This window comes from Nipponia nippon, unplaced genomic scaffold (assembly GCF_047370975.1).
Source record: "Nipponia nippon isolate SJK-2023a ecotype South Korea unplaced genomic scaffold, ASM4737097v1 scaffold_27, whole genome shotgun sequence".
Lineage (NCBI taxonomy): Eukaryota > Metazoa > Chordata > Aves > Pelecaniformes > Threskiornithidae > Nipponia > Nipponia nippon.
In genome coordinates, this window is record NW_028262344.1 from 2,351,094 (window position 1) to 2,362,177 (window position 11,084).

An 11,084-nucleotide genomic window follows, 5' to 3' on the forward strand; every position below is an offset into this window, starting at 1 on the left:
TATGCTGGAAAACTGTGTACTGGACACCTTTTTCCAGAAAACCTGCAAAATCTACAGGAATAGGACCAGAACTGAAGTTTACCTTTTACTGACAACATTGAAACACTTCAAGAATAGCATCCTGCTGTCACACTAGTCTGAACTACAACCCAAAGAATGCCAATTAATTACTTTCTACCCTAAAATGCGATTTAAGGTATTTCACTAAAATGCCTTATTTATTTGTCTGAGCATATGTACAAGCCCTCCTCCAGGACTAGGACATCTTTGTCCTTTGGACTGCAAAACCAACATACATTATTCTGCTTTTTGCAAGATGGAAGATGCAAAACCTCTCCGCGTGTGTGCATACCTTGACAATTCCCTCTAAAAGGCAGATAGCTACATTCAACAAGTGGGTGTGCCTTGAATCCTGTATCACTGGAAACAAAGCTATGAGTTCGGTTCCATTTACCATGTAAATGTCATCTTTTGATTTGTAATACCCTTTACTGAGATGCACCAGGTAAGAACTCATTGTCTTGATTAATCCTCCCCATACAGATGAGCTCATAACCTTAGGTCCCACTTAAAAGAACAGAAATATCCTGTCAGCAAATAGAGCACTCAGTCCTGCAATCAGAAAGCCCCTGATTGATTACTAAGTGGCTATCACCAGTACATTGCCACCTGACAAGGAAGGTGGCGAGCGAATACAAGAATCATCCCTGCTTTCCTTCCTCCTGTGCACAGACATCTGCCTGTCAGCGCTGTGGGGAGAAGACACTGGGAATGATGGGCCCCTTGGATTAAGCCAGTGCAACACTGCGGGTTTGGGGTTTGTTTGTTGTTTTTAATAATTTAGCGACTGTCAGCCTTACTTCACTGTTTCAGGAATGTGGTACATACATACATACCCCCTTAAAATCCTTACTGTAGCCATCCTAGCCAGATGGTATCTTTACATAAACAAAGACTAAAAGGTGAGACAAAACCTTCAGCTTTCTGCTACACATAGTACATAGCCCTTTTCTGGATGGAGTTGATCTACACGCCAGCTACCACTGTGTCACATTAACACATACAATTAAGCATCATCTATGAATATGTTAGCCTGACAAAATGAGAATCTAGCTGTGGCACTCACCTTAAGTGAGATGTTTGTTATAAAATGTATTATTAATACATACATAGCAGGGATGCTAGGACAAGCTGTTAGATATCCTTCAAACACTTTATTACATGCATTTAAGTTGTTATCATCCAAGATATCATACACCATATAATGTAATGGCCACCCTCCATAATAAATAGGACTATCATGTTAACTGCCTTTGACATTCATTGTAAAATTATTCATGATTCATTATGTTTGCAGAGAAATAACGTATGTTATTGTAAGAAGTTCACTGCATTGTGATTTAATGAACAGCCACTTAGAAATTACACTGCAACTAGAGGCTGCTGTCAGATTATTTCAAAACAGACTGATGGTCTCCCCTGAACACAAGCAGGGTGGCGTTCTCGTTATTTACGTGCCACATTCCCTCACACGTGCATAGCTCCCCAGTCCACATCTGACGGCCTGCTGCACTCGGGTACATGGGAAATGGAGGCAGCAGGCAAAAATACAAGGGCATTTTGCATTAACAAAATGAATTTGCTTTTTTTTACTCTGACTGTAAAACTGCTATAAGAAGATATGGCTCCTTTGTTCCTGGTGGGCAAATTAAATTGCTTGCCTTCCTTCACAAAGTTTGATTATTTGAGAACCAGATTATCACTTTGTAAAAAGCCCCAGCTATCAATCATCTTCTGGTATTATACAGCCATCTGACCCTGCATTAAAGGTCCACCTCTCTCTAGCCAAACTGGCATCAGTAGTACTCTTCAACAAAAACCTCCCCACGACATGTCTTCTGACATACACAAATATCAAAACCCTAACAACAGGAATGCAGGCTTCACCATTTTTAATCATCTCCTTTGCTTCCAAGTATCCAGCCCCATACCGTAACTTGTCAATGGAGTCATGAAGCATGATCACCTTAAAAAAAGGTGTGACTGAGATTAAACAACTGCCCTCTTCCTTAGTCCTGAAAAACAAAACACACACACCCCCTATTTATTTTACCCTTTATCTATGGCACTGCTAAGCACGTCTAAAACACAGCCGTTACTAAAGTGACTGGAGACTACTGGTGTTCCACCAGAGCATCTGTTCCCAACTCTGTACTCTGCGGCACAGTGACTGGACAAGCTTCCCTCCGCTCACCTCCTCCTTCTTATCCATGTTGTCAGTATAGGGCTACAGTACAAAGCACAAGGGAGCACTGAGCCTGGCACAGCCCTTAATATCTTTAAAAAAATACACCTTTGTGTTGGCACAAATGACTACTTAGGTCGCTGTGCAACTGCAATACTCCCCTGCCCCCCCAGCCTGTTTCCTCCCCTGCCATAGCTTTTTGATGAGCTGGGAGATTAGCGAAGAACCTCGATATTACTGTTACCGTACTGAGACTCATTCATTTTCTTTTAAACAGTCAGCTACCTAAACCACTGTTAGAATCAGTATCTTCCCCATGCCAGAGTCAGGAGGCAATCTTTACTGATGCAATTAAAATTATAATTACTCTCATTCCCCTCATCTTGTACATACTTAGGGATTTTTGAAGATTTAAGGCTTATTAAAACATGTGCTGTTTGTAGATACCTGTTTTGAACACAGGCAGAATGTCAGCTCACAAGCTCAAGTATGATAAAGCATTGATCTGTCTTTGAAGATAGTGAAAGCTAGGTGACACTGCTAGAAGAGAAAACCTAAAACTGAAAGAAAGTGGAGATCTAAACTGTAATGCAACAACTATTAAACGGTATGAGTTAATACAGTGAGGGTCCCATCTATTCTGATTAGTAAAGTCATTTTGGTCTCTGAAATCAGATAGTCTGGCTTAGAATGCATTTTATAATGTACTGCAGAGAGATGTGCTTTGAGGACATTTGGTCAAAAACACATAGCTCTCAAGTTCAAATGAGGAAGACCAAGAAGAAGAGAGGAATTTATACAGCCACCGTACATACAATAGTTTCCTTATTCTGAAACTACTCAACAGCTGAGATTTAGACAGAATATCCACCTAAAGAAGATCACAGGATCTAGCCAAAACGATTGGACTGGTCTAAAACCCGGTCTTGTAAGCACTGCTTCTCCAACTCCACAAAGCAGGCTGCCGCACTCCGTTAAGACCTACGGCTTAACCCTGCTGTCCTCCGTGCACTGCATTCATTTCTTAACTAAGAAAAGCACAACAAAGCAATGCTACTTCCTTCTGCAGAGAGCGCCAGCCACGAAGGGGGGAGCCAGCGTTGTTTTACCAGCCTGACGCCCGCGTTTCTGCTACTGCCAAAGTGGGAAAGATGTTACAGGAAGGGGAGCCATTCTGAAAATGCAAAAAAACCTAAGGTACTCTTTTCAACACGAAGGAAGGACCAAAACGCTCCGATTGCTAAGCATATCAGAAGTTATTATGTAAACTGGATTCCATTCTCAAACAATTCTGACAGATTGCATTTAACAAAGTATCACTTAAAAAACTTTTCTTCTACTTCAAGCCTAAATACACCAGCAATAAATAACAACTGAGACCACTTAAATGAGACCTTGAAAGTCAAAGAAGCTGCTCAGTTCCAAAAATCCTCCTGCAACTGAATTATTGTAGCATTACAAAGTTTAATCTAATTGCAAAAATTACATCATTTCCTGTAACTTTTAACATCCTCCTACAGACTAAAGGTTTTCTGTGAAGCTAGTATCTAGTAAAATAAGCATATGGTCATTTCATGTATCATAGCTCACCTAAAGAGTGCTAACGTGCTTCAGCTCAACATACAACGCGTACCACTGTCTCATTTTCAGTCCTGTTCTGTCTTCACAGAATTTAGAAGGAATAATTACAGACTCTGTGAGGAATAATGAAGCAATGAGCTGCCTCCACGGCTACAGTCATGGCTGGTCACTTGAGCAGGTCACAGACGTGTTCAGTGACATCAAACTTCCCCAGGGCCCTGTTGTATAGACCAGAAGATTTTGTTACAGTATGTTCCCAACAGCTGTTAACGCAGCTAATACAGAATACGTGGTAGGAGGGATGGCTTTGGCTGGTAGATAGAGAAAAGATAAGGAGAGAAATGGGTTCTCTCCCTGCATGTGTTTATTTTTTGTTTTGTTTTAAGGCCATTTGGTTGCTTACTCAAGTCCTCGAACCCTTCTGTTGTGACAGGAGGCAACACTGGAGAGAACTACTCCTGGTTACAAACACCACAGACTAATTTAAACTAAACTGAATAAATCCCCATCTGTCCTCTGCTAAGGAGGTTTGTGTTTTGCTGCATTTTTTTTTCCCTCTTCTACTTGTGAGATATTGGTTTGATTTTATGTAGTTAGTATTCCAATATTTACCATAGCTTCAAGGCTATTTTCTCTTATTTTGTTTTTGTTTGTTTGCTCTTTTTCCACTGTCAGCTTTATTTACTAAATAACAGCAAGCAGATTCAAACCTCAAGTAGTGGTCAATGCCTAAAGTCCTACAGAAAGCTTTGTTAGTAAAAACCAACAAACAACCCTAAGCAAGCCCAATCACCGATGCGTTGCTGCATTTTGCAGAGATGGACCGCTGTTTGCAATTACCCAGCAATTTGACATCCTAGTGTTTCGCATGGTTGAGGCATCTGTAATGGCATGTTTCTTCCCTCAACAGAAAGTAAAGAAAATATTACTACAGACTTTTACCCATTTTAATTAAAACTTTCATAACACACTTGGAAGCACAACCCTCCCAGAAACCCAGGAGAGCTGTCAGAGGGCTGTAAAGTCCTGTCCCTGGGCTTCACCTCTGAAGAAAAGATCTGCTGGCTAGGAATTGCTACAGTCAAGTTCATATTTAACGTGGCATCAAAGCTATCTGCCCTGAAGTAACTTCATTTTGTTTATCCAGTGTGAGAGAACTTCTCACAAGTGTTAGAAAATCAAACAGGCTTTATAAAAGATGCAGCCTCACCACTATCACATTGGCAAGTCCTACTCTGACACCAAAAGCTATGCTGAAAACACTCAGCATATTGGCCAGCGTTTGATCAAGATACTCTGTCCTCTCAAAGGAAAAAGTACTACATGGTAAAGCATGAACTCTGCTACAATGAGTTGTTTGACTCCTATCCTTGATTTCAAAATATGTGATTGATAATATAAAGAAAACAGCACTCCTCCTCTGTGGTGTCCCCACCCCGCTTCAAAGCACACCACGTAATATCTCACAGATCAAAGAGGAGGAACCTAGAGGGCCGATCAGATGGCACATCTCGAGCGCTTTGAACCGCTTCATTCCCTGCTGTTTTCTTTAGTGGAGAATTGCTGAAAGATGTCTTTACTGAATACAATACTTCACTGGTGGCTGCAAAGTGCCAAACTGTGCAATGTTTAATTCCCCAGTGGAATGGTATTATCCTGCTAGCCTAGAAAAGTAGGATGACCTTGCTTAAGGTAGTAAAACCTACTGGAAAAGAGAGAATAAGAGAAAAACAACACTAACACACTCAACTGGAACTCGGGACAGCTGGCTCTAATTCTGTCCTACATTTTGTGTGTGAGGTCAGTTATCTGATTTTGGGGTCCTCAGAGTTCTCTCTCTAAACTGAATACAGCAACACTTCCAACTCCTCTACCTTCCAAAAGAAAAAAAAAATTATCTCTTAGTATTTTAACTCTGCAGAGCACGGACAATCTTTCTTACACAGTGGCTAGTACCTCAGGGATTGGATCTGTAACTGTAACATAATTATTAAGTTATTATTTACCAACACTGCTATGCCAGGCACACTGTAAAAACTATGCGCTATTTTTGTTAGACAACTAAGGTGGCTGAAAAATAAAATAGAGCTAAGACAGTGATTTGTGATTGCATTTATAAGATAGGACCACATGACAACTGCCTCTATAGTGTGGCAGTGAGTTATGTGTTATAACAGGCAAAACACATTAGTAAAATGGCTATTTTACATATGAATAAATCATTAGCTCTTAAAAACTGCCTTCCAATGAACCCAGAGTTCAAAATAAACTTTAAAGCAGGCCCTTTAAAAAGTTCAGTTCCTTATATCGGAAGTATTAAAAGTGCTTTGTTTTGAATCATCTAGTAGTAAACAAGACTTTGCTGTGAATGAGGGCTCTTAGTTCTTAATCATGCGTGCTACAAGGATAATTTTTCTACAGAATTAATGAGAAGGGTAGCTGAAGAGTAACTACTGAAATCGATGCAAGAGCTAAGACATTCTCATGATGGAAAAAAGTAACACTGGCTTTCTGGGAGCATATAAAAATAAAACTTTGTCATTTACTGAAGTCTTTTATTCTCACTGTACCACTGTAGAGAGAGCCTAGGTTTTGTTCTGCAGACACAGACATTTCTGTACTGGGTTGAGTTTAGGGGCAGAAATATCATGCTAATAAGGAGAGAGACTACACCATGTATATATGCATACGCACACACCCCCCACCCCTCCAGTCTTGCCTTGGTAAGCAGATATGTCTTGTGCCAAAAATCCCTGGGACATGCAGCATGACAGTATTTTCCCTCCATCTTTAGTGGGATAACCAGCTCATTAAATCTTAACATGAAGGTTATTTTATTATGAAGTGACAGATCTAAAGATTTACTTCCCCATTCTTCACCTGCCTTCTCCCTTCTGCTTATTCCTTTGTATTTGTTAATGGCCTTCCTCTTGTTATATAATCCTGTCAAGAGTGTAAAAATATCTCTCAGGACTGCTCATTTGGTCTAAATCATTCAGCCTGTACTGGTGACAAGAGAAAGTGTACATGCCACGGTTGATGCAGAGGAGGAGTTCTGTCCTATACTCCAGTAATTGTCACTGCATGATAAGAAAGTGTAAGATTTAATAAGGTCATAAAATAGAATGGCATGAGCTGGTGTGATAGGTATTTTTTTCATTAACATTCAGAAAATCTGGATTCAGTTGGACAATAAATTACAGCGATTGAGCAGAAATGACCCATTTGATTATTCATCACTTTCCAGCAAACCAATGAAAGCTGCAGGGCTGCACCTCTACCATCACAACAGCAAAAGTAAGTACCTTCGGTAGCGTTAAAACCATTATTCCCTATGCCACCAAGCTGCCTCCGGTGACTGCAAGAACTAGAATCGTACTCTAAAGTAGGAAGAAAACTGAGTCTTTGCAACTAGTTTAGTTTTGAATGTAATGAATGTAGTGAAACCAAATATTTCTATAAAACATGATGTGCATCCGCTTTAAAGTGCTGAGTACTGACTATTGATTGTCGGCTTATGGCAAGTTTCCAATGCAGACGCCTAAATCAACAGTAGGGTAAAATAAAAATAATAAAAAAAGAAAAATAAAGATACTTAAGTGGATTTTTCCTTTCCCCCATTTCCAACTCAATAATACAGTCCCCTCAAAGTCTTCCATGTACCAGTGCTGGAGGTTGCAAGACTGGAGTTAAAAATTCTTAGCCAGAGTAGAAAAGAAGCTGAAGGACTGAAGACAGACGCACAGAAATTCCTAAGCAGCGACACCTAGATCTATTACTGTTCATTACCACCCTTCCTGCCAGCTCTTCAGCTTCCCCTACTGACCACACTTGTCACGTTTACCCAAAGTCCTCTCTGTTTGCTCTGTGTGGTGCCGCTCAGCTCCCTTTTCCCCTGATTCTGGTGCATTATAACCTCTATTTCGGCAGCTGGCATTTACGTCGTACATAGACATCCACACCCCCAAAAAACCCAAAAAAAGCCATTTAGAAAAGTTAAGGCAGAATGAGTCCAGGATCACTCCTGTGCCCCAGTACCTCGTCCTCACATTTTCATTTGGTTTTGACTCCAGCCATATGGCTTTCTAAAGATTAAGCCATATGAAAGGACTCAGCAGATACCTGATTCTCGTTATACTCTGCAAGAAGGACCCAAGCAGTGGCTCTTCTCCTCAAACCAAAAAGGAGGAGATCCAACACATTGTTGGCAAAAGCAGTTCAAACTCCTCGATACTTTTGCTATAGATAGGTAGAAGATGCCCTATGCTGCTCAACTCTGACAGTCCATTGATATTGAAGAACTAATCTTTAAAACTAAGGAAACCACTTCAGCTTCTCTCATATTTGAATAAGTTGAAGATAGCACTTGAAAATGTATTCTCAAATAAGACACACTTCTCCTTTGTGCATATTTCAGGGCTGTTGCTTCTTCTGTCTTCGCTACTGTTTTTACTATTTCTGAATAATATTTGCATGAAGATTGGGGTCTGTTGCTAGAAAAGTGAGGACACCCATTATTGAAAGAAGAAGTAAAAATGAAAATGTCATTTTATATCATGCTTTTTGTAATGAAGTAAAAAAATAAAAAGAAAATTATCATTTAAATAAAATCTGAAAGGAAAAATCATGATTCTATATAACAGCACATAAAGATGAATACACTTTACATAAACTCTGTAACTCCCATAGAGGGAGGAGGAGGACAGTTTTATACTGAAGTTACAGACCTGGGAATATGAAGATCAAATCAATTCTCAAATCTACGATATGTGGAATAGTCTGTTTCCTTGCACTGTCTTTCCTTATCTTCTATGCATACGACTATAATACTTCCCTAATGCAGACAGAGAGATGCTAGAAAGAGAAGCCCACTTCGAAAGACGACATTTTCATTCTCACTATCATACCATTACTTCCCTCCTCCTGTTCTCTCTATTTCCTTGACCAGTCAGGCATTATCTTTCTTGACCTGCTCTGCTCTGCTTTTACCTTTTCCCCCAAAGCAAACTTCTTTCAAGAACTGCAAATGTTCAGTCTTTTCTATTTACTGTTGATGTATCCAGAGTGGTCACATTCCCTTAAAACAAAGTAAAAACAAAAAACATTTTACACTTTTCCCCCAGCATTCCCTTCCCCACATAAACATTTTTCTCCTTAAAGCAGTCACAACTAGACTGCTGTAACTCCTTTTATTTTATCCTGTCGGGTTGTCAAAGCTATGCGCAGCTCCTGAAGCAACTCATGACTAGAAAGATACAAACACACCTTAAAACCACACTCACTTTCCCCCCCTGTATGAAAATACAGCTTTCGCTAACACCCCATGAGGTACATATCCCAGCCCTTCCAAAAGCACAGCATCCAAATCTTCCTCCATGAGACACACGTAACTGAAAAATATATGAACAATTATTGTCACTCTTGTGAGCAATGGGAGTTGCTGGGACGCACATGTCTTCTGACAAAAATCTGACTTTTTAAAGGTGCTAATTAGAAGCTAAGGTCTTTTGAGAAATGTCATACCATTTGTGGGTGATGAACAGTTTTGAAAGTAGGACCCTCAATTTCTTTATCCCCATTTCACATATATAGACAGCTATATTTGCCCTTTCATTACCTGGAAACATTTGGGTTTGCTTCTTAGAAGCTTGCTCATGTCTAGCAATTATTTGCTACTCATTACCACGATCTTCTGCTTATCACAGCCATCTACAAAAGTGTCAGAGTCAGGGAACTGGGACCGAGTAGGAAACAACCAACAGAGATCCTGGTTTTATGAAAACACCAATAATATTGAAATTCAAGGGAAGAAAAAGTACATTAAGCTTAGGCTTGATTTACAAACTTTTCAAGGAAGCAACAGTTCTTTAAAGGATGTGTTATAATCAAACTAATTTATGGGGCTGTAATAGAGTGGTGAAACCTCTGTACTTAACATTTATGTGGAAAAAGAATTTAACAGTTTTGCTGCGTACAAATTCAATTAAAATTTGACTTAGGGAAAGGTGCTGTGATTTTTTTCCTTGCATTTTGTCCTTCACTAATTGCTTTTTCTTTTTAATACTCTCTGCCATCTAATACACTTGGAGAAAGATCTTGGCAAATAGCAGCCTCATTAAAACCCTGCAATACAGTTTGCAGAGATAACAGATGTGTACAAAAAAAAATAGATGTTGGTCTTTAAAAAGTGCATTTTCCCTGCCGATACTCCTTGAAGAATAAGTTACATGCTGAACAGACTGTCGTTTTTCTGAACAGGTGAAGAAACCATTATAAAATGTCCTAGACAACCATGCACCATTTTTATCCATGCTTATTTTAATCCCACAGTACATGGTGCTATTATGCATGCAAAAAGGTAATGAGGCAGGCAAAGGTTATTACTAGGGACACTACTGGAATGATGAGGGGCTGCCAATGCAGAAGGCTAACCTCAGGCTATCTGAAATTGGAATTTTTGGTTAAATTAATAACTCAACACGAGACCAGACGGTAATGCTGTCTGTCCCCTGCAGGGCTGAAAATGTCTTTTGACATTAATAAAAAAAAGGGAGGGGGTGTTACCTGTGAAGACATAGAGAGAAGCAATCCACTCAGCTGTGTGGATGCCACAGAAATGTGGGAGGTGGGAAACAAATGGAATAAGACAGTGCCCTTCCTTGACTGTGTGACAAGGCAAGTGAATGCTCCTGTGGACTGTGGATAAGTTGCAAGAGGAAGCTAATAACTCCCTCCATCCTTCCCAATACTTTCAGGATTTTTTTTTATCACTAACAAGGGAAATTGCCTCATTATCCTCATTATTATTCATAACGGCACAGAAATTTTCTGAGGTATTTTACACAGCAGTATAAAAAAAAGCCCTGCTCCCAGAGCTGAAGAGTTTACAGTCTAATTTACACGTGCAGCTCTAGGTCAGAAGCACAAACAGCATCTATGAAGATGGGCGAGGAAAGACAAAGATTAGAGTAATAACATCACACAGTTAATTCGCTCTTTCTATGTGCAAAGCTAGGTGCAATGTTTGGCTGAACTGGTGATATCTAGACGCCCAAGACAGACCTCTCATCTTTGAAAGAGATGAGGAAGGTAAGGGGAGTGGAGGGGAAGGGAGAGGAGGAATATATTGATAAACAACATGGAGAAATCAAATATACTGCAATATTAAGCTGGCAGCAATTCTAAACTGGCCAACACTTGCAAAATCTGTAGGTTTACCTGGAGTCCTTTGTCCAGCAAGAGAGATGGAATGATACAG